The sequence below is a fragment of the Salmo salar genome, chromosome 04, assembly GCF_965601325.2.
Source record: "Salmo salar chromosome 04, fSalSal1, whole genome shotgun sequence".
NCBI lineage: Eukaryota > Metazoa > Chordata > Actinopteri > Salmoniformes > Salmonidae > Salmo > Salmo salar.
Window position 1 is genome coordinate 34,898,955 of NC_138294.1, and position 18,722 is coordinate 34,917,676.

At 38.5% G+C, this 18,722-nt stretch overlaps 1 protein-coding gene across 2 annotated transcripts in view; it reads left to right on the top strand.

The window, feature by feature from the left end:
• Positions 1-15,344: 15,344 nt before the first annotated feature.
• Positions 15,345-18,722, top strand: part of acsl1a (acyl-CoA synthetase long chain family member 1a) — a 51,375-nt gene continuing 47,997 nt past the window's right edge. The window contains exon 1 of one of the 2 annotated variants that reach the window (XM_014195507.3): positions 15,345-15,453. The gene's annotated coding sequence lies outside the window, so the exon portion shown is untranslated. 2 annotated transcript variants of the gene reach the window in all.

Sequence of the window (18,722 nt, forward strand, 5' to 3'; positions counted from 1 at the left end):
TGAGAAGCTGCCCCTTATAAAGCGATCATCCGAGGGACTCCAGCATTCATGGTCTAAATTATTCCGTAGGATTAAAGAGCAAGCTTCTAGTAAATGTGTGCATTTAGGATCAGTTTAAGAACAAGTAAAAAAGTCTAAAGCCATCGGCTAGCAGGGGGGCAGACTTGCTTTGTTCATCCACGTGGCTGTTCAAAAGACATGCACGTGATTACTTTTAGAATATTATTTGCATAGTAACAACCCAGGCGGGAAATGTGAATTGAGCGTTGGGTTCGCCTGATCCGACCAGGCGCAGTGCGCGCACTGAAAACAAAGCCGCCGAAAAAAGACCCCTCTTTCTTCCAACTCGCGTTTCTCACACGATCGCCTGTTTACAAATCCCAGCAAGCGAACTTAACTTCCATCCAAGCCCTGTCTGAGTTTTAAGGCCTGTCCAGTGCCATTAGAGTAATTAAGTAAGCCTTTAATAGGCTGTTCCGCCAAGTTCAAGGGAGATCTTTTGGAGACGGAGTCCCCCGTTTGTTCTCCTCGTTTCTCACACGACTTGGTGACACGTCCATCTTTTATGAGAGATGGCAAGCTTTTTGTTTACATTCTTTATTTCGTGAGAGTCCTAGGCAGGTGTGTGATGGGCCTGGCACACGAGCGTCGCCTGCGTACCGGCCGGCGTCTCCAGCAGTCTTTGGCACACGAGGGTTACCCACCACCGAGGACTCTTTGGAGAGGCTCAATTTGTATCCTATTATCCTATAAGAAAATGTCTATTGAGTCGAGTGAATAGTTTCATTGGCCTAAATTTTAATAATGCTGTGAAAGAAAAGGGAGAAATAAAGAAGAATGCAGCTGGTGTGAACGTGCATTATCCCCGTCACCTGCGTCAGGGGTAGCCTGGAGACCCCTATTCATTTGCCTAATTTCGGTCAACTTAACAAACTTTGGGAGAAATTATTCTGGTATTGTTGTGAAGGGTGAAGCTTTCTGATCGAATTAAGAGCATGTTTTGATCCGGTAAACGTCATTAGAAAGAAAGAAACAATCGCGTTTAAAGGGGCCTGGGTAATGCGCCAAGTGGAGACGCCAAAGCGCAAACTTCACAAAGGAGCCTAGTAAATACCACAGGGGACTTTTGTACCCTCACATTGCTCAAGTTTTCCCCAACAAAGGGCATTATTTTATACTTGAATACATTTCGTACAACAATTGTCTATTTTCTTCAAACATATTTTCACAGCAAGTTTAACAACAGGTTTATTGTGTACGCTCCGTCTCACAGATTCAGCCTTGGGTCTTCATGCGCCAAAACCGTTTGCTCGTCTGCTTTTTTTCATCAAGACGTTTTAATCTTGAAAGTTTCGCCGTGTTTCATATAATTGATCCTGTGTGCAACTTTGGAGAGAAAAAAAGAAATAAAAGAAATAGAGATTAAATAAAATATAAAGGATCCCAGGACTTCTAAAGTGTTGGAGACTTTTATAGCACCACTAGAGAAAGGCGCCGTTGAACAGGACTGGGGCATTAAATCCCATTACTGATATTGTGAATTTTTTAACACGTCTTTATACATGTGGTCTTTGAAATAAGAACAACAACGTTTTTATGACTTTTTATTAAGTTTTATAGTATGACTATTTTCTGTCGAAAGTCTAAAACGAGACTTTAGGAACTATAAACGTTGGTTAAAGACAACGCGTCATAGAGTTTTCTTACCGATCATTGACACGTTTTATAACTATATTTTATTTTTTCAAACGTTAAATTACACGTTTTCTAATCACTGTGGTACAAATCGAGTTATGAGTTTGCTAATTGATTTGTTATTGTCATTTGTACGATTTACATAGATGTAAAACAGGCATGGTGCACTGGTGGATGTTTGGGCACTAGGACTACTGCGTCTCCATGCTGTATACTCCATATATCATAATGCTCCATACTATACACATGTTAAATGTTCAGATCACGTGGGTTGTTTAAAATAATGATATATATGTTTTCATATGGCGTTATTTGTTCAGTATTCTAACCACAATAAAACAACTATCATATTCAGTCATCTGATGTATGAAGCCTAATTATTTATTAATACCATAAAATACAATAATTTAAGGGGAGCTCAGATTATATATTAGGTTCTGCATTAAACAAAATTAATAAGTGCATAAGAGCAGATCAAGTCCACGACAAACTCTATGTATGTATTTTGCAATAAATAAAAGAAGATGTAAGCACCAAATGCCTTATATAGGTCATGTAAAATCTACCTGGTCTCAGAGCATTTCATTTTATTCTGTATGTAAATCAGAGACACACCATTTAGTATGATATGTTACGTTTTGTATGGGATGTATTCATTTTTGGATGTCCATTACCCAGTTCATATGATATGTTATGAATTACAATTCATATTATATTTTACAAATTTGCAAAATATATATGTTAAGAATTTGCAAAACATACAATATGTTTCAATTTTGGCTAGGTGGCTAACAATTATGTTAGTTAGGCTAGGGGTTAGGGTTAGGGTTAAGGTTAGGGTTAGTTTAGGAGTTTGGTTAAAGGGTTATGGTTAGCTAAAAGAGTTAAGGTTGGGGTTAGGGGAAGGGTTAGCTAACATGCTAAGTAGTTTGAAAGTAGCTAAAAAGTAGTAAGTAGTCAAAAAGTTGCTAACATGCTAAAGTTGTCTGTGATGAGATTCGAACTCGCAAACTTTGGGTTGCTTGATGTTCACGTTACATGCTCACCCATCCACCCTGACCAACCATCCTACTTTCGTTTTTGTGTTTTAAGTAACCATCTGTCTTATGTAACCATTCAAAACGTAACATAGCATACTAATTTGAGTGTCCCAGATTTACATTTACTATGTTACGTCTAGTCTATGAGACCAGGCTGGTAAAATATGCCAATAGATTATTATCTGAGCAACATAATACCACCAACAGCAAACACATAGTATTTTCTTAAGAAAATGCACAGTTATACATTAGAAGTTGAGTCATATTAATTTTCAATCGAGGGAAGCGAAGTGGGCGGGGGACCATTGGGCGTTGCAAGCATGGACGAGAGGGAGTGAAGATGGCGGAACCAAAGTTGGAACTTTATGCAAATAATCAGAGACATAGTTATGCTATTGACCAATCAAAGCTCACTATAGCTTCCAGCCCCTACTAGCCTAAGTGGAGTTGCCATTTTAAACCTAGCTTCCTTTTCCTCTGAAAACCACATGTAGAAACTCTGCTCAGGCGTTTCTCTTACGCCTGCTATGTTAGGTTAAACCCCTACTGGATTAACTGTTGATACCTAACACTGCCTAGTATACTTGCTAGCACCCACATGAGGGCAAAGCTATCATGGTTATCCAAAAGTTAGCTGAAAGTTAACATGAGTAGGGTTGATCCAAGCGTAAACAGTTTAGGTGCAAAGTCGATGGCAGGTTAGAGTGGGTGAAAGGAAGAGAAGATCTAGGCTACCTAACAGCCTGAATCCATGTAAAACAAAATCATATTGGCAGCGGTTGCATTCCACTGGGCACAGATGTCAGTTCAACATCCAGTTTTGATTTAAATTTGGTTGTTGTTAACTAACGTGAATTCAGCAAAAAATGTCATCCTATCATTGGATTTAGGTTAAAAGTTGGGTGAAAGAAAATCCCATAAATCCCATAATAAGTTGCATAGACTCACTCCGTGTGCAATAAAGTGTTTAACATGATTTTTTAATGACTACCTCATCTTTGTACCCCACACATACAATTAACTTTAATAAGGTCCTTCAGTTGAGCAATGAATTCCAAACACAGATACAACCACAAGGACCAGGGGAAGTGTTCCAATGTGTCACAAAGAAGGGTACCTATTGGTAAATGGGTAAAAAAAAAAGAAGGAAAAAAAGATATTAAATATCCCTTTAACCATGGTAAAGTTATTAATTAGACTTTGGATGGTGTATCAATACACTGAGCCACTACAAAGATACAGGCGTCTTTCCTAACTCAGTTGCCGGAGAAGAAGGTAACCGCTCAGGGATTTCCTTCCTCTCCGGCAAACAGTTGCAGAGTTTAATGGCTCTGATAGAAGAAAACTGAGGATGGCTCAACAACATTGTAGTTTCTCCACAATACTAACCTAATTGAAAGAGTAAAAAGGAAGTCTGTACATAATACAAATATTCCAAAACATGCATCCTGTTTGCAACAAGGCACTAAAGTAATACTTCAAAAAATGTGGTAAAGCAATTCTTTTTTTCCTGAATACAGTGTTATGTTTTGGGCAAATCCAATGCAACACATTACTAATTACCACGCTCCATATTCTCAAGGATATTTTTCATAAATGTAATCGTTACGGACTGAAGAAACGGAATGGCTTTAAGCATAGGCAAACTCCTAGATGAAAACCTGGTTGAGTCTGCTTTCCAGCAGACACTGGGAGATGAATTCACCTTTCAGCAGGACAATAACCTAAAACACAAGGCCAAATACACACTGAAGTTGCTTACTAAGAACAGTGAATATTCCTAAGCAGCAGAGTTACCGTTTTGACTTAAATCTGATTGAAAATGTATGGCAAGACCTGAAAATGGTTGTATAGCAATAATCAACAACCAATTTGACAGAGCTTGAAGAACTTTGAAAAAAATAATGGGCAAATGTTGCACAATTCAGTTGTGAATAGTGCTTAGAGATTTACGCAGAAAGACTCACACCTGTAATAGCTGCCCAAGGTGATTCTAACATGAATTGACTCAGGGTGTTGAATACTTATCTAATGAAGCTATATTAGTGTTTTATTTTTCATAAATGTTTAAGGCACTGTATCATAATCGCCCTGCATAACGTTATTATTGAATATTCCAGCAAGTACCATCACGTAAAATGGGAATCAACCAATGTTTCTCTTTAAGTACAATTTAACATACTCATCAAACGAATGTACTAAATCATGCAATTTTTATTTTTATTTTCTTTCATTACAATAATATTCTACTTATATAGGTTAAAAACCTAATTATAAGAACTGAGTAGGCATATGAGGCACTCAATATGTTTTCAACCTATTTCTGAAATGATTAGTTGTAGGTATAAGAATGATTCTTACGAAAAAAGAAAAAAAATCCAGTCCTTATGGTAATGAAGTGTCAACCACTGGACGCTGCGTTGTCATGCGCTGCGCTGTGACCCGCAATGACCTATCGTGAGTCCCAGACACCAATCCTTTAGCTTCTCGCGCCACCCTGAGTCTGATCTGCCTCAGTTCACACGCTCACCATTGTGTGTGAAAATCAAATAAATAAGGAATACAAACAGAAATAATACATGGTGAAAATAATGATGGTTGAATGCAAATCATCAATGTTATCATATTACTGGTTTTTTTTCATTCACTTTGGCACATTTTTTAGATGTATGTGGTACTATATTAAAAAAACTAAGTACAAAACTCTAAACTGATAACAATTGTAATGCCCCTATCTTTTGATTGTGCATTCTTTGCGTTTTCACACAGTATTCCCCCTGAGTCATTCATGCTAAATCAAGGTTTTCTGTGAAATACCATGAGAACATTTTGTTTAGTCACCAATTCATCAGATAATGAATGATAGGCTCACCATTTAGTCATTTTAACTAGGCTACAATTTACCGTTTTTTTCAATGGCTTTGGTGCTATTTTCAGAAGTATGCCTATATGGGGAATTTTCAAAACTCCAAACTGGTAACCCTTGTAAAACAGCAAATCCTGTATTCAAAACATGTTATTGTGTATTTATATTGTTTGGAGACATCTTTCACCACACAACCTTTGATCCAAAATATAAGTTTACTGTGAAATACCATGAGAACATTGATTTAGTCACCAAAACACAACATAATGATATCTTCTCAATTGAGTCCTTTTAACAACCATTTAATCCAATAGAAAAAAATGCATGTTTAAAAATTGCCCTTTGAATATAATATGCTACACTACTGTAAATTACAGTACATTACACTGTTTTCACATTACACAATTGCACTACCCATAAACATTTCCTGAAAATCAAATTTCCATAATTTCTATGCCATGTGTGATCAAAGGTGTGATCACTGAAGACATCATTCACAATCAGTGATGCAACAAAGTATTGTTCAAATATAATGACAACATAGGTGTACTGTAATCAAGTGAAACAAATTAAAGCCTGACAAGCCTGTCTTGAGGTTTGATTTATTTTTAGGGCAGCCATATTCTACAGGCAGACCGCGGTCCAGATCCGAACCCAGAATGGGGTCAATGCAGACCCAGGGGCGGAAATCCCGGGGGGGACGGGGGGGACACGACCCCCCCATCCTGGGAAAAATATGATTTGTCCCCCCCAATATATCACTGAAACATAACTATGTAATTTAAATAATATTAATAATACGCAATGAAAGCAATTGTGCTGATTATAGACACTTAATAGCGCGTTTTTAAGTTTCAAAAGATTGCAACCCCCCCACTCTTTGCCTCACAATGGTTTGATCCACTGCCAGTTCCTTAGCTTGCTAGGTAACAGAGAGGTCGTATCTACTGTCTGAAAGGCACTCAATGCACGTAACTGGCGTGAGGTTAATCCAGTCAATCGCGCACACACACTAGCTGAATATGCAGAGCTAGCGCGCAAATATTAACTATTAAGCTAGCTAGTACCTATTCCATTTATGTGGCGTCGTCAAAGATGGAATCAGCATGCAGATGATGTAAGTTAGTGCTTCAAAGTCCCTGTGATAAGGTTAGCGATAAACTGAAATCCAAACTGAACAGAACTACACTCTCTTCTACCATTGTCTTAAATATATTTAATGGTCTCGTTGCAAAAGCTAAATTGTCGCAAGTGAACTTTTATTTATTTAATTTCACCTTTATTTAACCCGGGTAGCAAAGATTATAGCAAACACCACTGAAACGGAATTGGTGCTCACTAGCTTTGCAAATTCAGCTATTGTTGGAAGCCAGCCAATATGAAACAAACTATTAAAATTACAAAAGGTTGCAGCATATGTTGTGTAAATGGTGAACTCATACAGCTGTCAACTCTTGTCATTTTAATCCGTTTCACATTTGCTAGCTACCTTTTAGATCGAAGCCCAAATAGAATGATAAAAGATAAGATGATAGAAGCCCATCTCCTACTGTAAATAACCTACACACTGTGTGTGTGTGTGTAGCCAGCCAGCCAGGTAGAAAAATGGCAGAAAAATAAAAGACGGACATCAGAGTATTTTTCAGTACACCAAAACGCATAGTAAGAACCCTAGTAGCCTAATATCTCAAAGACTAGTTGATAAAATGTTCATAAGAAAGAAATGAAATTCTAATGGAAATGTTTCACAATGATGTCATTAGGCAGAGCAGGCAACAGATGGCACACAGACAGCAGAGTTGGGGACAGATATGCAGGGACAGACTGGCAGAGACAGGGAGTCTCAGGTAAGTTTGTTGAGTCTTTGTTTGGCAACATTATGAAAGGTTCAAAAAAAATTTGACTTGTAAAATAGGAACATAATTGGAAAATGCCATGGATACCCCCACTCTCAACTTAAACTGGTGACTGAACTAAGATTTGGTAAAGGCAATGGTATTGCTGTTGTGTAGTTTTGGGTACCGGTAGTTAGGAGTACGGCAAACACCTTATTTCTTTGGTTCCTCAATATACATTTACCATATTACAATGTAGGCTATGTGTTACAGCACTACTTTTGGTGTCGCCCTCAGGAATTGCTCTGGAGAAAATGTCATGTAATTGTCCCCTCCAAAGTTGATATCAGATTTTCGCCCCTGTGCAGACCGTGTGTTTCCCGACTTTAACAATTGTATTTATTTGTTAGGAACTCAGTCAGGCTTTCAATTTAATGCAGTTTGGGGTTGCATGGGTCGCAAGATGGGGCTTGGTAACTAAACTGATAAATTGCAATATCCATACCTTTGCCACCTAGGACATTTGTGGCAAAGGTATCTTCTCAAATAGTAGTTGAGTACCCCTTGGTATAGGGGATGCATTTGTTACATACTATACAGTAGACTACATCTCTGATTTTGTAAATATATATCAATATTTTACTTACTGTGAAGTAAAATCCTAATAGTTATCATCATAATCAAAATGTGCTTATAGTTTTGAAACATAAGGGCACATTGACAGATTTTTCACATTGTCGCCTCGGGTATTTAAACCAGCAACTTTTCAGTTACTGGCCCAATGCTCTAACCACGAGGCTACTGCTGCCTGTAACCCACCTTGTGCCGTGGCGGAGATCTTTGTGGGCTATACTCGGCCTTGTCTCAGCATGGTAAGTTGGTGGTTGAAGGTATCCCTCTAGTGGTGTGGGGGCTGTGCTTGGCAAAGTGGGTGGGGTTACATCCTGCCTGTTTGGCCCTGTCCGGGGGTATTGTCGGATGGGGCCACAGTGTCTCCCGACCCCTCCTGTTTCAGCCTCCAGTATTTATGCTGCAGTAGTTTATGTGTCGGGGGGCTAGGGGCAGTCTGTTATATCTGGAGTATTTCTCCTGTCTTATCCGGTGTCCTGTGTGAATTTAAGTATGTTCTCTCTAATTCTATCTCTCTTTCTGTTTTTCTTTCTTTCTTTCTTTCTTTCTTTCTTTCTTTCTTTCTTTCTTTCTTTCTTTCTTTCTTTCTTTCTTTCTTTCTTTCTTTCTTTCTTTCTTTCTTTCTTTCTTTCTTTCTTTCTTTCTTTCTTTCTTTCTTTCTTTCTTTCTTTCTCTCTTTCAGAGGATCTGAGCCCTAGGACCATGCCTTAGGACGACCTGGCCTGATGACTCCTTGCTGTCCCCAGTTCACCTGGCCGTGCTGCTGTTTCAACTGTTCTGCCTGCGGCTATGGAACCCTGACCTGTTCACCGTGCTACCTGTCCCAGACCTGCTGTTTTCAACTCTCTAGAAACAGCAGGAGTGGTAGAGATACTCTGAATGATCGGCTATGAAAAGCCAACTGACATTTACTCCTGAGGTGCTGACCTGTTGCACCCTCGACAACCACTGTGATTATTATTATTTGACCCTGCTGGTCATCTATGAACATTTGAACATCTTGGCCATGTTCTGTTATAATCTCCACCCGGCACAGCCAGAAGAGGACTGGCCACCCCTCATGGCCTGGTCCTCTCTAGGTTTCTTCCTAGGTTCCGGCCTTTCTAGGGAGTTTTTCCTAGCCACCGTGATTCTACACCTGCATTGCTTGCTGTTTGGGGTTTTAGGCTGGGTTTCTGTACAGCACTTTGTGACATCAGCTGATGTAAGAAGTGCTTTATAAATACATTTGATTGATTTGATTGATTGTAATGGCAGGTTGTGAGCAAGTTGAGAAATATGTGTCTTACAGTTTCATTATCCTTATACATACGTAGGACAAATCATCAGAAATTGGGTAAAAACGTAGGACAGTTATGTATTCCATTTCTGCCGCATGCAACATTGTACTAGATCACCTTTTCCACATGACTTGTAAACGGATGCTGTATCCCCTGCTTGAAAAGCATCATCTTACAGTGTAGCATTGACATTTAGATAATGAGTGGAATATATTATTAAATACAACCCAGGTATTTCAGAAGTGCATTGTACATACACAACACTATAATTCATAATGGTAGCAACAACACTCTAAAAAATGTGGTGTTCTACAAGGGTTCTTCTAAGATCATTAAAGTTTGCTGAGAAACCTTAGAGTTCTTGGCACTGAAAATTACCCCCAAAAGGTTCTTCAAGAACCCCATAGGAGGTGGGGTTCATTGAGGAACCTCCTTAGTTGGTGGGGGATCTTGCAGGAACCCAACTGCCCAATTGAAACATTTGGATATGAATATGAAATGAGAGCAGGCCCAGACACTTAACTGAAAAATGTAAAGATCTCCTCAATTTAAGGTAAGGTTTGTCCCTTATATGATCTAAATTGATATTGTTTTATGATGATACCATCTATCTTTTCATATTTGTGCAAATCTTTGTAAAACAAAAAATTGACAAATTTCAATGGATATCAATCAATATAGGTAAGAATATGTATGCTGTAAGAATATGTTGAAGGCTAGAGGTGACTGAACTGCTCACTTTTGTGTCTGTGTCTGCAGGTATACAGAGGAGGCATACAAAGGTATGTCAATTGGTATTGGTATGTACCATTCTTCTCCCTTACCTCTTCAATGAAAATCCCATAGGCCTCTACATTACGGACAACGTATGTGCATGAAAACCATTATCAAAACAGTTATTTTCATTCACATTCGCTACAAAAACCAAGGTATCGTCGTGTGCATGTTTTGTTAATTAAACATCTGTACTATTTTTTGGATTCACAGACTTCACCCTCCCTACACCTCTGATGAATATAACAGGAAACTTGTTCGATCACCATACAATGTGTCACGTCCTGACCATAGAAAGCTGTTATTTTCTATGGTAGAGTAGGTCAGGGCGTGACAGGGGGGTTTTCTAGTTTTGTTTTTCTATGTTGTTATGTTCTAGTATTGTATTTCTATGTTGGGTTTTGTTTGGGATGATCTCCAATTAGAGGCAGCTGGTCCTCGTTGTCTCTAATTGGAGATCATACTTAAGTAGGGGTTCTTCCCACCTGGGTTTGTGGGAGATTGTCTTTGAGTTAGTGTATGTTTCACCGCTGCATCACGTTTTGTTATTCAGTTTATTTATATGTATTGCATAGTTTCACAGTGAAAATAAAATGTGGAACGACACACACGCTGCACTTTTGTCTGCTCCTTCCTACGACAACCGTGACACAATGCAAACTCATTCTGGCTATGGATATGGAGAACATCAACACATTAACATGTCACTAAAGTCATAATTAACACTGACAACTAAAATATTGTTGTTACTGCTATGCATATTAATAATAATAGGGCAGGGGGATAGTTCAAAAACCAACCCCAAAAGGTTCTTCAAAATGTTTTTAGAGGATCCATTAAAAGGGGTTATTTGAAGAACCCATTTAAAGGGTTCTTTGAATAACTTATAGGGGTTCCCCCACCGTTTGAATTTGAAGAACCCCTAAAGGATACTCCAGGAACCTTTTCTTTTTAGAGTGTAGAGTGAATCTTTCCACTTTGTCCTATTGAAGCACACTGGTGGATGGAGAATAATGACTTAGCACTTACAGCCACATCCATATATTCATGTCAAATTGATACATTTATGAGGTCAACATATAGAAATGTACAGTGTTCAGAAGTTATCAAACTATACGTTAACTAAGCACTATATCATTTCAGTTCAGTAGTTATCCATTTTAAGAAGTTTGATTAGCTGATAATTGTATTAACAAATGACAAGAAAATAATATTAAAAGTAAAGTGAATATTGCATTTTGAAAAGCAGATACTTTGAATATGTAGACTATCCAAATTGAAAGAGTGATTTTGTGCAATGAACAAGTGACTTTGTAAATGTATTTGTTTAACTCAGTCAAAATGTGCTTATAGTTTTGAAACATAAGCCATTTTGAGAATCTACTTAGATTTTTTTGCTTAGAGTTAAAATGTATAACATACTTGTGCCAAAGTAATTGTAAAAACTGTAATGCTACGTATAATTGAAGTGTTGATAATTTTTTTATCAGAAAAAAAAGCCTATTTTGTAGCCTACAGATGTCAGATCTTAATATGACCCATTTTGTTGCAGGAGGAAAACAATCCTGCTGCAGGGGGATTTGAATGAATATTGAATATTTAGAATCGCCAACAGGGGGCAATTAGAAGTGATGTTTGCACTACCGTACCTAGGGGTCTATGGTTTAAAACAATTCTAGCATACACATGTTTATGAACGTTGTGCATTTTATTGCAATAACGAATAAAGTAATATGTAGTCAGCCATTCAAATTGATACTCTCCAAATTGACAATGAAATAATGACTAAATTATCCTCTATAGTTTAAGCTTTAGATAAGAACCTTTTGTCTTTGACATTTCATTGAATAAACATAACTGATAGTCTGACATTAATGATTTGCTGAGTCTCACTTTGATGGGTCCTACTCTAGAGTGCGCCATTGGTCTGGTCACATTAAATAATGAGCAAAACAAATAATGGGGTTCATCATTTTATCAAATAACAGTTTTCCATAATCAAACATTTATGGTTCGAAAGAAAGGCAAAGCGTTTCAATAATGTAAAATGAAAAGCCTGTAATTTAACGTAAAAAAAGTTGATTGATAAAACACTTTGTACTATTGATGATGTACCTGTATGAAAGAAGCAAATGCTGTTATGATTATTCTTGGATATGAAATATTGTTATTACAGTATGAACAGATTCCAGTTATAACCACAATAGGAAGCATACATACATTGTAGACATTATACTCGTCTGTCATCTGTGTGGCCATGCACACCTCCAACTCAATCATTAAGTTTGCAGACGACACTACAGTGGTAGGCTTGATTACCAACAACGATGAGACGACCTACAGGGAGGAGGTGAGGGCCCTCGGAGTGTGGTGTCAGGAAAATAACCTCACACTCAACGTCAACAAAACAAAGGAGATGATTGTGGACTTCAGGAAACAGCAGAGGGAGCACCCCCCTATCCACATCGACGTGACAGTAGTGGAGAAGGTGGAAAGTTTTAAGTTCCTCTGCGTACACATCACGGACAAACTGAAATGGTCCACCCACACAGACAGTGTGGTGAAGAAGGCGCAACAGGCGCAACAACCTCAGGAGGCTGAAGAAATTTGGCTTGTCACCGAAAACACGCACAAACTTTTACACATGCACAATCGAGAGCATCCTGTCGGGCTGTATCACCGCCTGGTACGGCAACTGCTCCGTCCACAACCGTAAGGCTCTCCAGAGGGTAGTGAGGTCTGCACAACGCATCACCGGTGGCAAACTATCTGCCCTCCAGGACAACTACACCACCCGATGTCACAGGAAGGCCAAAAAGATCATCAAGGACAACAACCACCCGAGCCACTGCCTGTTCACCCCGCTATCATCCAGAAGACGAGGTCAGTACAGGTGCATCAAAGCTGGGACCGAGAGACTGAAAAACAGCTTCTATCTCAAGGCCATCAGACTGTTAAACAGCCATTACTAACATTGAGTGACTGCTGCCAACATACTGACTCAAATCTCTAGCCACTTTAATAATTAAAAATTGGATGTAATAAATGTATCACTAGTCACTTTAAACAATGCCACTTTATATAATGTTTACATACCCTACATTACTCATCTCATATGTATATACTGTACTCTATACCATCTACTGCATCTTGCCTATGCCACACGGCCATCGCTCATCCATATATTTATATGTACATATTCTTATTCATTCCTTTAAACTTGTGTGTATAAGGTAGTTGTTGGGAAATTGTTAGATTACTCGTTAGATATTTCTGTACAGTCGGAACTAGAAGCACAAGCATTTCACTACTCTCGCATTAACATCTGCTAACCATGTGTATGTGACCAATAAAATTTGATTTGATTTGATTTGAAGGCAGACCTTGGTGGTGAATGAGTTGAGTTGACACCCATTCAATTCAAAGTGCATTGAGCATCTCGTGGAAAAGCACTATAGAAATCCAATCCATTATGTTCATAATTATTGTTTGTCATCAGCTTAAAGGGGTAGAACATGTAGACCAACTGTCAGGGATGGCCCCCACATCAGCCCATTTTTTCCCCTTGTAACATTTACCTGAACTGCTCTATGGCAAGTCTTTTCAACCTACTGTTTTTCCCAAGTGGGAAAAAGTGAGAGATGGGATGTAGTGGTGGGTTGCTTTATGACTTTGCGGTTGTGGCTGCAGACTGGGTCCTGCACAGAACTATTGGCCAGATTTACCCAAGTTTGCACTAGGTGCCATATTGGCACCTGTTTCTTTCAGTAATGGATAAAACACCAAAAACAAATAACAATTATGAAACTGTCTTCATCTACACTATTACTACACATCTACACACATAAATCTGCTAAATGACTTAAATGTAAATGTAAAATGTACACACATACACATATTCTTTCTCTAAACTTTTATTTGCTATTCATGTACTGTCCTTTACGTTCGGTTCTCTGGTAGTTGGTAGAGCATGGCTTTTGCAACACCGAGATAGTGGGTTTAATTCCTGGTTTCTCCCATACGTAAAAATTGTATGCACGCATTACTGTAAGACTGCTAAATGGCATATATTATTATTATTATTATATTATTTCATAAAACAGATGGACATGGAACATCCTTTTCTCAGACAAACAGTGTTGTACACAGATTGTACACAAATTTATTTTACAAAAAAGTTAAAGCTTTTTAATCGGCCTTTAATGTACGTATTTGGACAATAGTATGTTTTTTACTTTACATTCATTCCCCATCATTGGGATCAGCCACCGGCTTGGTTGAGGCACCTGCTCGGGATGTTGTTGACCAATCCTAGGGAATGTCACCAGCTCCCTCAGATTTCTCTGTGCTCTTTTGTTGAATGCTTGCTTCCATGAGTCGACACGCCACAATTGCTCTATTGAATTGGAGATCTGGACACTGATGGCCGGTCAAGAACAAGAACAAGTTTGTGTTCCTTTTTGCCATTTATCAAATTGGATTGAATGTGTTTGATGATGTATATGTTGGTTTGTCAATATGTGATCAAACTTTGGATTCTTTTCAGGGAGATTTTTGGTACAATAGAAGCACAGGTTTAGGGCACAAGGCTAAAGGGATTTTTAAAAAGGATTTTAACGCGACATTAAAGCATAAATTAATCCTCTAAATGTTAGTTGTCACCATCAGATCACAGAGGACAGTGTGTGAGTAACTTGATTGCTGACTGACAATCTTAATTTTAGTTGGTTGGATGAAGTTAAGTTAGGCTAGACAGAATAAGCAATTGAGCAGTTGGCTTCATACAATGTCCTTTACATACTGTAGGCTATAATGTCCTTTACCCTGGTGGAATATTATAGTTTGTCCATATGAGAAAAAGGGTAGGCCTAATTAATGGGTGTCTTATAATGTGGCAAAACAGTGTTGTCAAAAACAACAAGAAATGTAATAAAATCCTAGGCTACATGAATTGCTCTGATAAAGATTGTTTTGAAATTGAACTTGGAACAAAATTGAACTTGTCTGAACAAACTTGCATCCGAAGCATCATTAATAAACAAATACAAGTTGTTTGAGCAAATATGATCTGAAACTCTTTCTGTGATTAAATATTTATTGAATAATGTGACGTAAATAAAGTGTGATGGAATGTGCAAAAAAATGGACGCGTACGTAACGTTCAATAAAAATTGTCCAATGAAAACACGCCTTTGAAAATGTATGGGGAAAATATTAGACAGCATCACTGATTGGCCAAGCAGCTGCTTTACAAGTGAGATGCACTGTTCTTGAGCGCTACATCCTCTTTAAAGATTCTGAATGGTTCACGACTAGGAGGCTGCCTGACACAGGTTTGTTGGATATATAACTTTATGCTTTTCCTGTTCAATTATATTATTCCAAGTTTGTGCTCAATAACTATGTAAAAAATAAGAAATACATTATTGTGTGTTTGGTTGCGCAATAACTGGGTCATTAAAAAAACAACAGTCGCTCAGTTTTCAAAAGGCGTAACGTTTAGATGTCTGATGGTGGATTAAATCGTTTTAAATGTAGATAATATCCATCATATTATCAATACAGATTACGTGCACATCGCAGGCTGGATAGACTACGCATTTTAAGACGTAGGCCTATACAAAAACAATATTTATATTTTACAGGCGTTCCCTATTTCGTAGCGTGCTCGGTGAATCAACACGTAGTCATAAAAATAGCTATCTGCTGTATAACTTTTTCTTCCTGTAAACTATATATCAACTTCTTGCTACGTTTGTGAGACACTCAACTTTGTTTAGAAACGTTTTATCGTGATACGCGCGTTTAGGACTTGTGAAAGGAGCCCGAATGACGCCATTGTTAGTTAATTCAGTAATATTGTAATATACGTTTTTAAAAGGAGACAATGTATCCATTGTCAAACTCGTGTTGTGGCATCCCCGCCTTGTCATTTGCCTCGAGACAGTTTCGAGAGTTACTATCAGTGATTCTCGAAAAATATTCATAGGTTAATTGGTATACTTTTTAAAACCATTTATTTAAGCAAGCAATATAAAATACAATATTTCCATTAGTAAAGTGATAGGCTACTCCGATGCATAGAGAAAACAATTGAAATACTTTTGATTATTTTGGAATGAACAGTAACTTTCTTTATCATGTTTCATTTTAAAGGGAAATTGGGATACCCATTTAAGTGACTGCAAGGTTCTGTTGAAATTGCAATGTAGCGATTTATTTTCAAAGAGTAGCTCAAAGCCTATTAATGCTGCATTAGGCCTAATCAGGGTTTCAGTCTTACTGACCTTCTCAAATGAAGGTTTATTTTTGCTTTTGCTAAACGGTTAATTCCTAAACATTATTAAGCTTAGTACAGGTGGCAAGATTTAAACCTGTTGGTGTAACTAAGACTTCTTCAATGTTCTTTGCCAGAAAGCTGTAATGCACACTTTCTTAACCCTGCCCAGGCCAGTCCAGGGTGGCTTCAAGTTCACAGCTATTTCAAAGACATACATTTGCTACCAATGGTTGTAGCCTACTTATTAGGCCCAAGTTCAAAATAGACAGGTGCCATTGAAACTTGGTTTGGTAGAACACCTGAACATTTGACGTTATAAGCTAGGCCTATACCTGGCTCATTGTGGTACAGCAAACAACCGCATAAGAGGAATTGTGTGGAATGTTGTCTGGAGTCTGTTTTTGACATTGACTCACTGTCTGAGTGTGCTGCTTTTAACCGGCTCTCCTGTTGACAATATTCTTGCGACGCGGACCCTTTTTTAAATGTTTTTATTTTCTGGATTGGTCTGCCATGTGGTTATCATATGGAGTAGCATTGTTCATATACTACAAAGGAGATAGTATTTTGTTAGTGTATTACAGTACCGCTGTTTTTTTTTTTTTTTTTAGGTGAAAGGGGAATTTCTCTTGTTGTAGTCAACTATCAATCCCTAGGGTCAGTGTGTTCCCGAAATCTGGAGTAGTCCGCATAATAAAAAAATAAAAAAGTTGCCAGCTAAGGGGGAGTGGTGGCATGCCCCCCTGCAAAAATGTTTGCCCTTCAAAATCAGATTTGGTGGCATCTGATGCACCACAATTTTAGTCATTTAAGTAGATGCCACAAGGGAGAGTAGCCGGTTATTTGACTGGCAGCTGGCTCTTATGGAACACATGGCAGGGGTCACCGGGGATGTTTCAGTGAGGTTCACAGATAGAAATGTAATAAATACAGCTAACATGGTTTCTTATTCTACTTGGCAGACAACCATATCTGTTCTACTCAATGCTTTTCTATATGAAAGTTTCTGTAATGTTGCACCATCCTGAACCGGCCCCTGTTTACACCCATTCGTCATCCAGCCTGGTTCCCAATACCACCCTAGCTTTTTTTTGCCTTAAATCTGCTAGGTCTGGTCTGAAACCAACCCCTATACCCCTTCCTTTAGTAGCATGCATTCATGCCTCTTTGAATTCAGATATGAAGCGATGTGTTGACTGACAACCACGTGGCAACTTCTACAGAAGCTCTTCTCACGCCTTTTACTATATATTACAAAGGGATACTGCTACGATCTCTGGTTCGTATTTGTATGTTACAGATGTTACATCTCTCCAAATGTGCCACAAAAGAGATCTGGAAACAGATTTTTTTTTTTTGTATGACCGTATGCATGACTGGATGTCATTTACAAAATAGCCTCCAATACCCTCAATAAACTGGATGCAGTCTATCACAGTGCCATCCCTTTTGTCACCAAAGCCCCATATACTACCCACCACTGCAACCTGTACGCTCTCGTTGGCTGGCCCTCGCTTCATACTCGTCGCCAAACCCACTGGCTCCAGGTCATCTACAAGACCCTGCTAGGTAAAGTCCCCACTTATCTCAGCTCACTGGTCACCATAGCAGCACCCACCTGTAGCACGCGCTCCAGCAGGTATATCTCTTTGGTCACCCCCAAAGCCAATTCCTCCTTTGGCCGTCTCTCCTTCCAGTTCTCTGCTGCCAATGACTGGAATGAACTACAAAAATCTCTGAAACTGGAAACACTTATCTCCCTCACTAGCTTTAAGCACCAACTGTCAGAGCAGCTCACAGATCACTGCACCTGTACATAGCCCATCTATAATTTAGCCCAAACAACTACCTCTTCCCCTACTGTATTTATTTATTTTGCTCCTTTGCACCCCATTATTTATATTTCTACTTTGCACTTTCTTCCACTACAAATCTACCTTTCCAGTGTTTTACTTGCTATATTGTATTTACTTTGCCACCATGGCCTTTTTTGCCTTTACCTCCCTTATCTCACCTCATTTGCTCACATTGTGTATATAGACTTATTTTTCTACTGTATTATTGACTGTATGTTTGTTTTACTCCATGTGTAACTCTGTATTTGTCGAACTGCTTTGCTCTATCTTGGCCAGGTCGCAATTGTAAATGAGAACTAGTTCTCAACTTGCCTATCTGGTTAAATAAATAAATGCATGAAGTAGGAGATGGGCTACAAGATGGACCACGCTTTTTTTTTATTAATCATAGGCGGAAATCCTCAGGAAGTTTAGGTCTACTTGTTGCTTAATCTTCAATCTAACTGCAGTTAGCTGTCTAAAGCTA